This window comes from Ambystoma mexicanum, chromosome 10, assembly GCF_040938575.1.
Source record: "Ambystoma mexicanum isolate Mex_15411 chromosome 10, UKY_AmexF1_1, whole genome shotgun sequence".
Lineage (NCBI taxonomy): Eukaryota > Metazoa > Chordata > Amphibia > Caudata > Ambystomatidae > Ambystoma > Ambystoma mexicanum.
In genome coordinates this window covers 114,041,416-114,056,933 of record NC_090932.1, presented here as the reverse complement: position 1 = coordinate 114,056,933, position 15,518 = coordinate 114,041,416, and the positions used below count along the sequence as shown (strand labels likewise).

Below are 15,518 nucleotides of genomic sequence, written 5' to 3'. Positions count from 1 at the left end.
CAATGCCATTTGGGGTCAGTTAGTATGGTGTGTTTTCTCAGTGTTCGTTGGCCTTGTGTCTTTGCCCTTGTAGCATGCATGTGTATCCCTGTTGGTCCATCCTGCTGGAATGCAATCATGTGTTAAAATCCTACATCAATGAACTGTGTAGGACATTGCACTTCATTGAGTTTGACACAACATTGTGCCTTGCAAGACAGGATTGCACATTTCTGGTTCAACCCCAGCAGACTGCATGACACACATACATCAACTCAGTTATAAATCCCAGGGAATAGGGGCTAAGGCAGACTTCCGAGGGTGCTGTTAGGTAAACAGTTCAAATAAATAGGTGTGCATTAATGGATGCTGCCGGTGAGATAGCTCAGCGGGTTGAGTGCTCGTGGATGTGATCTGTGTTGGGTCAGCAGGTCGCAGGTTCAATTCCCCGCAAGATTTATTCAGCCTTTCATGCTTCTGAAGTCGATAAAATGAGTACCAATTTTGATTGGGTAATTATGATGTATGTAAATACATTCCATGTGAAGCGCTTTCGATTAAAGTATTATATAAATAACAAATTGTTGTTATTATGTGAAAAGCAGCACCAAGTGGCAGTGATTATGAAAGAAGCCGTAGGGGGGTGGGGAATGCACCTCAGCAAATATTTAATTGAAGTTCCTTCTGCATGGCTCACAGACACCGCCTAACTTTGGCAAAAATAACAATACATTTTTTTTTAATTTATGGGAGATATTTAAAATTCAAAAGAATATTATTTAACAGGACACTCCTGCTTGAAAGATTATGATGGCCAGAGCGGAACTGAGATGTCACTGCTACTGAAGACTGCTCTGATGCTATAATGCATGGCCTGTGCAATATAGTCCTGTGAATTTAATTGATGCAAATAAAGAATACAATTCAGAGAATGCAAATGATGGAGAAATGAAAGCCCACAATGTCCACGATTGTGGGGCCACACCACCGATCGAACCAAATAATGTGCAAACGGTCAGTATCGACCAACAGAGATATGGAATAGGCTGCTAGCAGCCAACAATGAAGAAAAGGCCAGTAGGGGCCAAAGATCCCTTTCACAATGCTTTGGGTTCTTAAAAAAAGTGTAGTTTGACCAGCAACGATCTGAGCACTCCCAGCAGATGGCTTCTAATAATTTGAAGTTAAAATCCCTGCAAAAAGGATTTTACCCCAGGGGTCTAGGGGTATTGGGGATCTTGGGCAGTGTTGTGATGCATGACGTCCCTGCTTGTCAGGTGATGCTATATGTCCATGGTTGAATAACATGGGATCACGCCTCATGCATGGGGCATGTCCTATGGCACTGATCCCTGTGTCTTTGTCATTCGTGTGAGACTCCAGGCAATGCCCAGAGCCCCATAACACTGGTGATGAGGTGGGTGGTGGTGGCCACCCACAGGAAGGGGTGGCTGACGTTGAAGAAGCTTTCCTTTTCTCCACAATCTGCCTGGGGGCAAAGGGGTCCCGCCGGAAGCCTCGCTGCTTAGTATCCATCTTGGCCACATCCATGCCTGTCCTCATAGGCAAGGGAGCGTCAGTCAATGTCATGCCGTTAGCGCAGTTCTGCAAGTTGAGTCCAGCTCCAAAGCTGATTTTGCCACGGATCCTCATCTTCACTTATGGAGAAGTATGCTATTGCCTCTGGAGAGGGCATGTCGCATATGTGTGGTGCATGATCAGGCATCAGTCCCAGTCACATTCTATGTGACGCGAAGGCCAAGGACACTCTGCTCAGCTGCTCAACAGCAGAAGATTTGGGCCTTATGCATTTCACATTCCAGGTATATCAGTTGGATATTGACAACCTGGTGAGGAGTTGGCTGTCTCAAAAGACACAAGACGGACTGCATGTGGACAAGTCAGTGCAGCCTGTGGCGCTAAATCACCGATGGAACCCATATGACTTGTGCAAGAAGGTGGCGGAAGAGATATTGTGGCTGGAGCAGGCAGACATTATTGAGGGCGGGTAGTGGGCCCCACACAGTGGGTGTCACCCATTATAGTGGCAATCAAACCCAAGTGTCTGGAGAAGGTACGCATCTGCATGGACATTAGGCTCACAAACAGGGAAATCAGGAGGGAACACCACCCTACGTCCACCCTCAATGACAGCCTGGCAGATCTTCAACAGGACAAGGTGTTCTCGACCATTGATCCAAGTCAAAATATCACCAGGTGCTTCTCCATGTGGCCTCAAGGCCCATCCTGATGTTTCATTGCATGTTGGACTCGTTTGCTACAAGCGGTGACGCTTCGGGGTGTCCACAACAGCAGAAGTGTACCAACACATGATCAGGGGTGTGTTGGAAGGTCTCCCTGTAGTACAGAATGTGATGATACACTATAACAGTGTTTTTGTCTGTAATGCTGTAGAAAAACAATGTAATGTATTCTTTTGTAATAATCATTTGTTTAATTATGCTGTCTCTAAAGGAGTAATTTTGAAAGGTTGAATTTTTCAGCCAAACAAAATGATATGATATGATAGGTTATTTATAACGCGCTTAATACGCAGAGGTTTCTAAGCGCGGACCTGGGGATCGAACCTGTGGTGCTCCGTGTCATCTTGCTTCCAAGGCGAACACGTTGCCCCTGAGCTATCCTCCCGAGACCAAAAAAAAAAAAAGAATGTGAGCACCAATTAACTCATATGTGCGTCCTCGCGCAAAGAGCACATGAAGCGGTTGACAGTCATGTTCCAAAAAGTGGCCCAACATGGCCTGATACTCAACTGAAGAAAATGCAGGTGTCTGCAGTTGCGTGCAGATTTCTTCAGGTTTGTTTTCTATCACAATGGTCTCTGGTCAAATCCCCAGAAGGTCAGAAACATCAAGGGAGCATCGGCCCCTGGGTTCCTGTCAAAGGTGAGGAGCTTCTTGGGGATGGTAAACTACTGTGGGTGTCCCCAACTTAGCCACTCTGACGCAGCCAATGAGAGTCCTTGCTAAGAAAGAGCAGGATTGGCGATGGGGATGAGGCAGAAAAGGATGTGCTCATCGCTACCAAGGCAGCCCTTGTCGCAGAGACGTCAGGTGCCTATTTTAACCCATCAAATGCCACAACGCTGGTGGTAAACCCCAGCCAGGTGGGGCTCGGAGTGTTACTCCTGCCAGTGGACCTCCTGCAAGCAAAGCCCTCACCGACACAGAATGCATGTACTCAAAAATCAAAAGAGAGGCCCTAGACACCCACTCACTCCGTTCACCGTTCACAAGCCACTGATCCCCCATCATACTGGGGCTGCCACCCCAACCCACCATCAGGCTTGACCGCTTGACCGCTGGCTCCTGCAACTCCAGGAATATGGGGTGACGTGGCGCCACGAACTACTTTTTGCGGCACCCATATCAACCAAACACCGGTGATCATGAAACTGACAAAGATGCCGAAGGATTTGTGGGCAAGATCACTAGGGCGGCTGTGCCAAAGTCGATGTCCCTGGGAGACATCACAGAAGCCACCCATCGGGATGATGGCTGTCAGGACCTGCTGTTGCAACTCCTCTGGTCAACGGAAGACATGTCAATCGACCACTCAAGACAGGATGACGGAGGCTGAGATGTTTCTTCAGAGATTGTGGAAGGTGTGGGGAGAGCTGTAGGGTGGCCTCGAAGGCGTACTCCTCCAGGGATGCCAACTGGTCATCCTGCTCGAGCTGCATGGGTTGGTGCTTGACCTAGCCCATGTGGGTCACCAAGGGGTCAAGACCAAGGCATGGCTCAACGGGAAGGAGTCTTACCGAGACCTAGAGAACAAAGTGGATGAGGCTCTGAGCTGCTGCATCTGGTGTCAAGTGGCCAGGCACACGTCCAAAGAGCTTCCCGTAGCACCTCCAGAAAGAGCAACGATGCCGTGAAGTGCCCTCAACTTGGATTTTGGCATAGAACAGCGGTCAAGGCACTTACCTGTTGTACTAGATGAATTCTCACAGTACCCTGTCATGCGGTTTGTGAATTCCACGGTTGAGGCTGACTTAATTCCATTTCTGGAGGAATTGTTTGCAGAACATAGGATCCTGAAGTCCATCACATTAGACAATGGCCCACCCTTTCAGGGTGAAGATTTCTCAAGGTGTCTGGAGTTCTATGGAGTCGTGCACAGGCAGATAACACCATGCTGGCAAAGATCCAACAGAGAAGTTGAGCAGTTCATGCGGACCCTCAACAAGGCTTTTCGCATTGCTGCAGACAATGAACATCGCCTGGAAGAGGACATGACAGCGTTTTTTTGATGGCGTGTAGGACAATGCCACATTTGATGATGGGGGTTACCCCAGCTGAGGCTTTTCTGGGACAGAAGGTTTTCTCCCTCACCCCTGGACATGGGGCAAGGTGCAGAGCGGGGCCGCATCCAAAGAGGCTCCAAGATGCACACCAGAGGGTCATGGTAGGACCGAAGTCGCCTGGAAGACGCTCCAATCGATGTGGGTAACACGGTTCTCTTGCGCATGAGGAATTTTCGGCATAATCTGTGCTTTTTGCATGAGACCACCCTGTTGATGGTGACCTGGAAACAAGGATATATGGATCTATGGTCAAAGCGGAAAGAGGTGGAGAGTCCCTCACCCGTAACTGTAGTTAGTTCTGATGATTTCAAGGCGACCCACAAATGGATTGGCCCGATTGAGAGCCTCGAGAACCAAGAGTGGTCGGCAGACCCGAGGAAATCTCTGCGTCATGACAGGCTGAGGATGAAGGACAAGAGGTCAGTGGCCAGGAAGGAGATGTCGATCCGGGACACGCGGAGACTGTAGTGTCACAGTATCCTAGGCGACTGGAGAGAAAGCCACCTGGACAGTTCTGGGACTGTTTGAGTGAAGGAGCCACCTGGACAGTTCTGGGACTGTTTGAGTGAAGGAGCCACCTGGACAGTTCTGGGACTATTTGAGCGAAGGCCAGGATGTCTCTCCTACTGGCGGTGAGCCGGGTGTTGTCACCATTGTGATGTTTGTTTCTTTATGAAGGGTGGAAATTGATATTGTGACGTAGAACGCCCCTGCTTGTCAGGTGACGGCGTCTACGTCCATGGTTGAATAAAATGGGACCAAGTCATACGACACTGATCCCTGTGTCCGTGTCGTTCGTGTGAGGCTCCAGACCAGCCCCATAACAGGTAGTGTTTTTGTTGTTCATAAATATTAAGGTAGAAAGTACATAATCATTTGCGCGACACTGTAGAATGATGTTTCTCATGTTTGGGAGGCAGAGGAGACGTAATTGTAATATATTGTATTTCTTTAATGCCACGGTGAATGGCGGCAGGGTTCCGTGGGGAGTGGCTGGCTTTACGCTTCATCTGCCCTGCCCTTCAGTAGCAGAGGGGGCCCTGTCCCTGCAGAGGATGGAAGGCGCTTTCTTTCCCAGGGCTGGCTCTCTGCAGCGCTCCCACCGCCCTGCCCTCGGCTGCTGCCGCACCGTCTATAGATTACCCCCCCTCTCCCCTCTCTGAAATGCCATTGGCAGGCGCGGTGCTTTATGGAGCATCCTTCATTGGAGAGGCCGGGCCGCGTATGCTGTGCCCTTCATAAATCAAACTGTTTCCAATACCTCCTGCTCCCGACACCCTCCCCCACCCGCGGCCGCTGTACACCGGATCCCAGTGTCCAATCAATACGCCGGGGCACACTACACAGTTCTGCATCGGAATCTTGAGTCAGACAGACATTGCCCATGTGAGGCGTCGCTACTGCAGAGAGCCTGCACTCATGTCAGTGCTGTGCATTGTAGATTGCGTTTTGCATTCCGTGAGCAGTGCTGTAAAACACGCACTCTCATCTCATCCTGTGAGAAGCAAGCATTGACGTATTTTGCATAGGGTGACCAGACGCCCCGGTTTTGCCGGACTGTCCCAGTATTTGGTGCTCTGTCCCCCTTTCTCAAGATTATGTTCCCATTGGAAACTGCAGTGGTCCCGGTTGGTCTTCATAGCTGGCAGGCAGGAATGCACAATCTCGTACAGCAGAAATGCTAGATTGTACAATTTAAGACGGTGTTAGTTTGTGGTATATTAGTTATATGATGTGTTTCTTTGAACAGTAACACTTAAAACCCTTCTCCTCCAAACGCTACGGAAGTGTAGTGCCTTGACAGCCACTTTCAAGAGTTAGTCCTACTTTTATGTTAGTTGCCCTGTCCTGTTTTTTTTACTTTTTAAATCTGATCACCCTAATTTTGCATCCACTCGCTATGGCACGGCACCAGTTGGTTTTCAAAAGTTTCCTGCAGAAGAAACCTTATGGGTCAGGTAGTCCTGGCGTATTAACCAACAGAACATTGGGTGGGCGTGTGGTTACATACTCATAATCGGGGAATGTGTCCGTATAAAGATTCTGGTTTTATCTGGCTGGGTTTAGAGACCATTCACTCCCCATAAATGTGATCTTATCCGGAACTAGTCTTGTTTCATCACATTTAACTCTTTAGCGCCATGCCTTGAGCAGATGAGGAAGAAATGACCTGTATGGAAAATGGACGATTATCTTGTAGGGTTGGTCCCACTGAAAGGCCTGAGGTACGGCTGCAGAGGGAGCCGCCTTTCTTGCAAATACATCATCCACAGAACCCTACGCCTTTTAGAGCCACCAGCAAGGCGAGTGATAGCTCAATTCCCACATAGGCATTGGTGGAAATGGGAGTAGTCTTCTCGGAGAAACCTCTGCACGTGGACGGCTGGTGTGAGCGATTGGGGAGAAACCTCTGCAAGGGACGAGTGGTGTGAGCGATTGGGGAGAAATCTCTGCAAGCGGACGAGTGGTGTGAGCGATTGGGGAGAAACCTCTGCAAGCGGACGAGTGGTGTGAATGATCGGGGAGAACCTCTGCAAGGGGACGAGTGGTGTGAGCGTTTGGGGAGAAACCTCTGCAAGCGGACGAGTGGTGTGAACGATCGGGGAGAACCTCTGCAGGGAGACGAGTGGTGTGAGCGATTGGGGAGAAATCTCTGCTAGCGGATGAGTGGTGTCAATGATCGCGGAGAAACCTCTGCAAGGGGACGAGTGGTGTGAGTGATTGGGGAGAAACCTCTGCAAGCGGACGAGTGGTGAGAGCGATCGGGGAGAAACCTCTGCAAGCGGACGAGTGGTGTGAATGATCGGGGAGAAACCTCTGCAAGGGGACGAGTGGGCAGAGCAATCGGGGGGGGAAACCTCTGCAAGCGGGCGAGTGGTGTGAGCGATCGGAGAGAAAACTCGGCAAGCGGACCAGTGGTGTGAGCGATCATGGTGGCCCTGGGCAATGGCAAAGGAGTCATGGCAGTCCGATGATAGGCCGAGCGGGACTGGCAAAAGGACTTGTTATTCGGTAAATCAAACAATAGTTATTGCAATTATTCTTTAGGCATACATTGTATGGTTATATCATCGTAAACTGCATCATAAGTGAAAGATAAAAGTGTCATAATGCAATTGGATATCAGCCCAGCAAATCTCTGCTAGATGTTTCGACTGAACACTGAAGACTAATAAACACGCTACTATTTTATGGTTCAGTCTTTTGTTGTCCTAAATGATTGGACGGATTTGACAGCAAACTGGAGCTGCAAAGGCATTTTCAGATTCACATACAATATTTGCAGCTGCTTTTGCAGAAACATTTCAAAATATTCAAAGGACTTGTTCCAAGCAATGGTCATTCTGGGGTGCACGACACACATGTGTTTAACTATTTGTCAAAGAAAGGAGGCCTTGGGAGATATGCTAGTCATGTGACATCCCCATCGTGACAGTGGATACGGCTTCATCCTGAGGTGCACCGGGGGCAAGGTGGTATTTGCAAGGCAAAGGGAGCCTATTTCCTGTTGACTGTTTTCTTCACAGCAACATCACACAACTCTCCCCAGCCCTGCTGGTCTCCTGGGTTTCCGCCTGCCTCCTCCTCGCAGCCACAGAACCGGCCTAGGCAGGCTAGGGTCAGGTTTGCTCTACAGGCAGGGGCGGCTCTTTCTCTGATGCATGGTCCCTTCAGGAGACAACTGTCCCAAGAGCTAGGTTCCTGTACCACTTATGGGCTAGTCCACCTCCGGCTTTTAAGGAAAGAAAACTAGCTACAGTGAGGCAAACTTCACACGCTTTAAATAAATGAGGATTCAATTGGCTTGAAAGTTAAAGTCGCTGAATCTTAAATCTACCCACTGCACCACCCAGGGGTGGACTGGCCTGTAGGGAACTCTGGAGATTTCCCAGTAGGCCTCTGCATCCTTATCTGCAGGGGTGGACTGGCCTGTAGGGAACTCTGGAGATTTCCCAGTAGGCCTCTGCACCCTGGTTAGGGGTGGATTGGCCTGTAGGCAAGTCTGGAGATTTCCCAGTAGGCCTCTGGACTTTCAGCCTTTTTTGTGTGGTAACCTATTCTATTTTCAATGTTCTCATGAAAAAGGGTTGGTCATCCTGAAATTGTGTAATATGAGGCCGCTTTGAAAATGAGTTCCAGGGCCTTTTTGGTTCCCAGTCCACCCCTGGGACCAGCCCTCCAGTCACACCATGGGACTGTCATTTATCAAGAGATTCCAACCCAGATTCAATGCTGTGCAGGGGGATCAGTTTGTAGCCATCTCGGGAGGATAACTCAGGGGCAACGCGCTCGCCTTGGAAACAAGACGACGCGGAGCAACACAGGTTCAGTCCGCGCTTAGAAACATCTGGGTATTAAGCGCGTTAGAAATAACCTATCATATGCATTCTCTATTAAGACCACCCAATGCTTTCTTCAGACATACCACACAAGAGCTCCGAGCAATGTCACACATTAAGGAAGTACAATGTAGTCATTGTCACAGTCCCAGGCAAAGACAAACATCACATGCTGCTTTTACCCCATGTTGTGCCCGTCGGGGTGATAATGCGCCTCCCGTTTTGTAGCCCCACCACTTTTTTCCTTCATTCATGCAAACTAAAATTCTCGCACAAGGGCAGACGGGCATTTTATTGATGCAATGCTCGACGTTCTGCAAAGCCTTCCTGCCTGAGAAGACGACTTCCGCGTTTCTCCTGCAGGTGGCGCAGGGCGCGCTCTGGGAGCTGCGAGGGAGCGGAGATGGCGGAGGGCGAGGCAGTATCCGCAAACTGCTGAGTCAGCCATATCCGCAGCGGCAAATCTATCCGCCCGCCCCGCCAAGGACACTGCAGGAAGGGCAGATCATGCATATGCGAGCGAGCCACAGCCCTGCCAAACAAAAGCAAGGGGAAAAAACGCCCTGGAAACAGCACGCTGCCTTTCTCCCAATGCTGCGTTTGTGAAATGAATCTGTCTCCCTCCATGCATTTGATAGGATTAAATGCACCGTGCATAATGCTGCCCGTTAACCCTTTGCTCTCCGTTACATGTCTGTTGCATGGGTCCCAACGTTATAAATGTATTGTTGTGCTCCAGGCAGTGAAGTCAGATCACTAAAATGGAAGGGAGTCAGATCCAGCCCTAGGCATGGGCAGCCTGTGCCGTCGCCCCGGGCCCTGCGCTCTTGGGGGCCCTACAGCTACCTGCTGCTGTGATTATAAGAAGTAACGGGGCTCGGCTGCTTCCAGCCATAGGGCTTTTCTTTGTGGCTGTTCTAGCGAGGCCGAGCTGTCAGCTCCTAAATGGTTGTGGCACGCTTCTAGAGGCAAATACCTCCCGCCCGCCTCCCCAGCAGACCCTAAAACCTGTGGGCAGGGCTTTAAGTGGGGGAAGACATCGAGGGGGGCCCTCGTTTGGGAGCGTGGCTTGTGGGAGGGGCGTGGCCTAAAAAGTACACAAATCGTAAGGGCTGCACACAAATATGCATAAATGTTATATATTTGTATGCGTACCTTACTATGGTTTGTGTACTATGCAAGCCATCTTTTCTAATAGAAATATGTAACATATCGACCCGTCACGGCAGCTAAAGCCTGACTCGGCCAGGCCAACTGAGAAGCACTCCTGGGACTGCCCCAACCTGCATCTTTGAGAGCCACCTTTCTATCACAGAGCACCTATGTTTGCCGCTACTCGATGCCTGCTTGCTACCGTGGCCTCCACGATTCTACATGCCCAAACTGATCCTGATCAGCTTGCATCTACATTTGATCCCGGGTCTGACTGTCTCAGCCCACCAAGAAATGAATCCAAGTGCTGTTGACTCTGAACTGCCCGTTCGGTCCACTTGGATCCCATAGACTGGTTAGGTCACAATCACTCCTGTTTTCACCAAGATGTCCTCTTTGTGGTTACTACTTTACCTACCACTCCTGGAGCTAGGTTTAAAGTACTACTTTCTCCAGTCTGTTATATCTTCTCTGTTCTTCCTTTGGGGTGGGGTTTTGTACAGTATTTTCTATTTGTTCCATGTGCAGATGGTGTGTTTAATTAAAGTGTATACATTTTTATTCAACATTGATTGGACTTTCCCTTTATTCTTGACAGTGATAATGTGCTGTTTTGGTCAATCCGAATTCACATTCACAACCCTCTTGAGAGTATAGCCTTCCCTCGGCCCACGTTACCACAACTGACGAAGGAGGTATATCTCTTCACTGACCCTGTTTACCTTTATTATTGTGCTGCGTTTTGGTTTGTAGAAGAGTGAGGGTGGTGTGGGCTATTTTGCCCCTACTCCTCCTTGCACTCCTGCAGAGCAGAAGCCAATTTGTAACATATACATAGTCTTGGGATTACTGTCACAATACTAGTATCCCAGCAAGCATGCTCACTCGGCCATGATAGGCCAGGCCCATTTGGCTACCACAGCCTTGCATGGCCTTTTGGGGATGCAGGCTAGGGAACTTCAGGGCAAATGTGAGGGCTTATCTCTATAAGTTCATGTGTGCATTGGACCGTGCATGTTTGGGTGCATGGGTGAATGTGTGAGTGCATGAATGCTGAATGGGTCTGCAGTGATGAAAGAGAGTGAATTAAATCAATGTTCTTTGGGTGGGTAAAAGAGAGGTTGATTGTGCAGTGGCAGTCATTCTGGACATATTTCTGTGTCATGGCATCTTTTACTGAGCATTAAGAATAAAGCCAATATGATGAGTATTCTTTCATGGCTGTACTGGCCTACATCGGTGCAGCTAGTCTGTGTATGATTTCCTAATGTGAGATGCCTATTTTGTTTAACCTGAATCAAGGATAAAGCCAGCACAATGAGTGTTCTTATGTGCCCTTACTGGTTTATATTGGTTCAACCAATCTGGGCATATTTCCTCACTGTATCATGGCCTTTGTTTTTGGCATCATGGGTAACGCCAACATGATGAGTATTCTTGCATGGCTAGGCTAGCCTTTATTGGTGCAGTCAGTCTCAACATGTTTTCTTACCGTGGCATGCCATTTCTTACTGGCTTCAAAGGTAAAGTCCTACTAATCTCGGAAAAAAAAGGATCCAGAGGATACAATTTTGAAAACAAGGGAATCAAGGAATTTAATCAGACCTGATCCATTATTTAAATATCAGAATTTTAATCATGATTTAATCATAGCACTCATAACAATTTTACATCGCAGGAAAGAATTTAAGAAGACATGATTTTACATACAATTCATCTCATTCATACACAAGCGTCCATTAGCCATTCATACACACACAACAATGACAAATATAAGCTAAAACTTTATCCTAAAAAAGTCATAACACTTGATTACATATTGTCTTCATTAAAAAGAAAAGAAATATATAATCAATATATAAGAGACCACAACAAATTGCCCAGGTGGTCATGGGTTGGGATGGGTCACATCGGTGTCCAAAATCGACCTAATATCTGGTTTCTCAACCGGTTTCGACGTATTTAACTTTAATTGAGTTACGTCTTCATCAGGAGATAAACAATTACACTCTGAAAAGACAGGGAGAAATATATGCATGAGACGCCATCATAGAGTCACCAAGTGGGGAGAACCCCCAATTGTCAACCAATTGATATTTACTAAAAATAATTTAAAACAAGAACAACAAGAAAAACAGCCTGCCCCCAACCTTGTGCCGTGACTACAAGGGGGGTCTTTGCATGCTTAAAAAAGTGCTACCATTCAAAGGTAAAGTCAGCATGAAGAGTGTTATTACATGGCTGTACTTGGCTACATTGGTGCAGTCAGTTCTAGACACATTTTCTTTCTCTGGCATGGCATATTTTAATGTCATCAAGGTTGAGGCCAACTATTTTACTGACATCATGTTTTTAGTGTAGCTTGGTATGAGTGACTGAAAAAAGCCAGCAAGTGTATGTTTTTAAATGGGGATGCTGGCATTAATTTGCAGAGCCAGCCTGCACCTGTTTTCTTATAGTATCATTACTGGCATTATGTACAAAGGAAGCATAAGTATGTCCTTACATAGGAATACTGGCATACATTTGTACAGCCAGCATGCATATGTATTGGCACAGCCAGCATCAACATGGTTTATTGCTGCCATGTATTGTGGGAAAAGGCATCATGAAAATGTGTTTACAAATTCTCCTGTGCACTGTTGGAGACTTGCATCTATTGGATTTATGTCATGTGTTACCCTGCAAGACCAATTGCAACCTGTCTGGCTTTTTACCTAATTCTACCCACAAAGTGTTCTGTACAATGATATGATATGATATTTTATTTGTATCGTGCTCGTACACAGGTGTTTCAGAGCGCGACTAGGCAAGGGAGGGGAAACGGGAGAACACAAAACAACAACGATATCACTACGCCAAGTGACATTGAGAACGTGCAAGTGCATGGGGAGGGGAAAAGGGGAAAAGTGCATGGGCGGGGGAGAGTGGAAAGTTCAGAGCAGAGGAGAGTAGATACATAAATAATAAATAAAACAAATTATAGAATGGAGGCAATAAACAGTGATAGTGCAGCCAGCAAGTGGCAAGTGCTGTGTTTATGGCAACAGACTGGGTAAGTCTGATAAGTGCAGAAAAGAAGAAAATGGGGTGGGGATCTGTATGGGTACAGATACAGTCCATCCTGTGCAAGTGGTGGCCATGAGGCAGTGTGGGAGGGCGGCAGGGTGAGCAGGTACCTGCACCCAGGGGAAAGAGGGTGGCCAGGTGTACAGTACCAAGAGAGAGCGGGTGAGCAGGGGAGAGGGGGAGAGAAGGCAGAAGCAAAGAGGAAGGTCTTTAGGTGCTTCCGGAACCGGAGATGGTTCTCCTCAAGTTTTAGTGAGGCAGAGAGCCTGTTCCAGAGGGAGGCCCCAGCAGAAGATAGAGATCTACCCCCAGCTTGTTTCTTTGAAAAAAACATTCACCCAGAGGGAGTTAGAGGTAGACGAGCGAAGAGCTCAAGAGGGGAGATATTTGCAGAGGGATAGCTGAAGATATTTTGGACCCAGGCCCCAGAAAGCCTTGTGGACAATGCAGAGGGTTTTGAATTTTTTCCATCCACTGGGAGCCAATGGAGAGATTTCAGAGCTGGAGAGATACCATCTCAGGGCTTGAGGCCAAGGACAAGCCTCGCAGTCCTGTTCTGGATAAGTTGCAGAGGGCGGAAAGTAGAGGCAGGTAGATTTCGAAAGAGGCTGTTACAATAGTCCAACCTAGAGAGAACCAGGCTTGAGAGACAGTGAGGTTGTGAGGGAAGGATAGGAAAGCCAAAGTACCTCTGAGGAGGTGCAGTAGGAAGTTTGACTTTTTAGAGACCTCAGAGATATGGGCGGAGAAGGAAAGTGTGGAGTCAAAGATGACCCCGAGGTTCTTAGCCTCGCAGGTAGGGGTAGGAGGCAGGCCAAGGGAGGCAGGCCAGAGAGTGAGGGAAAAGGATGGAGATGGTGTGCCGATGAGGAGGATCTCAGTCTTGCTGGCATTCAGACAAAGATCATTGGCGGCACACCAATCTTGAATGGCAGTTAGGCAGTCAGAGATGAGAGAGGGGAAGGAGGTGGCTGAGGGCAGCGGAATATGTGTTGAGTGTCATCGGCATAGCTTTGGAAATTTGAGCAGAAAATGGCAATGCAGTGGGCAAGAGTTGCCAGGTATTGGTTGAAAACCCAGGGTAAGAGGTTAGATTCCTGGGGAGCCCCACAGGTAGAGAGAATGATAGATGATAGGATGGACCTGAGTTGAACCTGGGAGGGTCGATCAGAGAGAAACCCGTTTAACACATTAATATAGCATGTATTAGGTGAAGACCCCCTACCCCAAACAAAATCCTTCTGTTTGGTCTAGGCTTCCTTGCTACTCTTGGTCATTCCAGTCATTTTTGGGGAACATTTATGCACGTCCAATTAAAAAACTTCACCAGACATTACTGGCTGTAAAATCTATTTCTTTTTCATTTTGCTCTCAATTGAAGGTATACCATGATAAAGCGACTTTGTGACACCCTTTGCATCATGGACCGGCTCTGCACTGGTTGACCTCCTTTGTCTCAGACCGACCTTCCCAGGTTCAATTGGGCAATTTCCTCTCCACAATCTCACTCTCCACTAGTGGTGTCCCTCAGGGCTCTATCCTCTCGCCCTGGCTCTTCAACATATACCTGGCTGTTCTAGCCCATCTGATCTTGACCTTCTCTCCTGATTGTCAGTGCTTTGCCAATGACATGTAGCTCTCTGTCAAGCTGCCCTCTACTAACTCCTATTCTTCCTCCCTCATTCCTGACTGCCTGTCTGCTATTCAGGAATGGTGCACTACTATCAATCTCTGCATTAATGCCAATAAGACAGACATCCTTCTCATTGGGACCCCTGCTTCCTCTTTCCCTCCCCCGCTCTGGCCACCGTCATTGGGCCCCTGTCCCCCACCCGTATGTGAAGCAAAAAAACTTGGTGTCATCTTTGACTCCTCCTTCTCCTTCTCTTCACATCAGTGACCGGGCCAAGGAGGTCCGCTTTCAACTGCACCTCCTCAGAGGCATTCCCCCTTCCTCACCTTCCCCCAGAAAGTCAATGTCTCTAGGGCTCTGGTTCTCTTTAGGCTGAACCACTGCAACAGCCTCTGTCTCAATCTGCCTAACTCTTCCCTTTGCCCCATTCAACTAATCATGGATAGGACTGCAAGACTTATCTTTGGCCCCAAGCCCAGGGGCCACATCTCTCCAGCCCTTAAATCTCTCCACTGGCTCCCGGTGGCTGTGAGGATCAAATTCAAGATCCTCTGCATCCTCCACAAGGCTTTCTGTGTTCTGGGACCACACTACATCCAACTCTCTGTCCCTAAATACCTCCGTACTGGAGCCCTTTGCTGCTCCAGCTCTAACTCTCTGCAAATCAAATGCTTCTCTAAGCAGAGAGTGAGAGGTAGATCTCTCTCCACCGCAGGTGCCTCCCTCTGGAATGGCCTCCCTGCCCCTCTCAGACTTGAGCTGGATCTCCTTAAGTTCCAGAAGCTCCTCAAGAGGTTCCTTTTCTCTTCTTCCTTTTCCTTCCCCCTTCCCTGCTAATGTCCCCTCAGCCTGAGACTGGTAGCCTGGTTTTAGAGGCATACAGGGTGCCAGACCCTCCACTGCCTAGTATGCCTCTGTACTTCTCCTGTGATCCCGCCCCCCAACCCTCATCCTGCACTTGCCCTCTTGGACTCCCTGCCTACACTGGCTCGTTGGCTTGCAATTTTGCAGCCACTCC

At 48.4% G+C, this 15,518-nt stretch overlaps 1 long non-coding RNA gene across 1 annotated transcript in view; it reads left to right on the top strand.

Moving 5' to 3' along the window:
• The first annotated feature begins 5,053 nt into the window (after positions 1-5,053).
• The window catches only part of LOC138491212 (uncharacterized), a 156,532-nt gene continuing 146,067 nt past the window's right edge, over positions 5,054-15,518 (top strand). Inside the window, exon 1 of the long non-coding RNA XR_011275979.1 lies at positions 5,054-5,133. This is a non-coding gene — a long non-coding RNA (uncharacterized lncRNA). The remainder of the gene's footprint in view (positions 5,134-15,518) is intronic.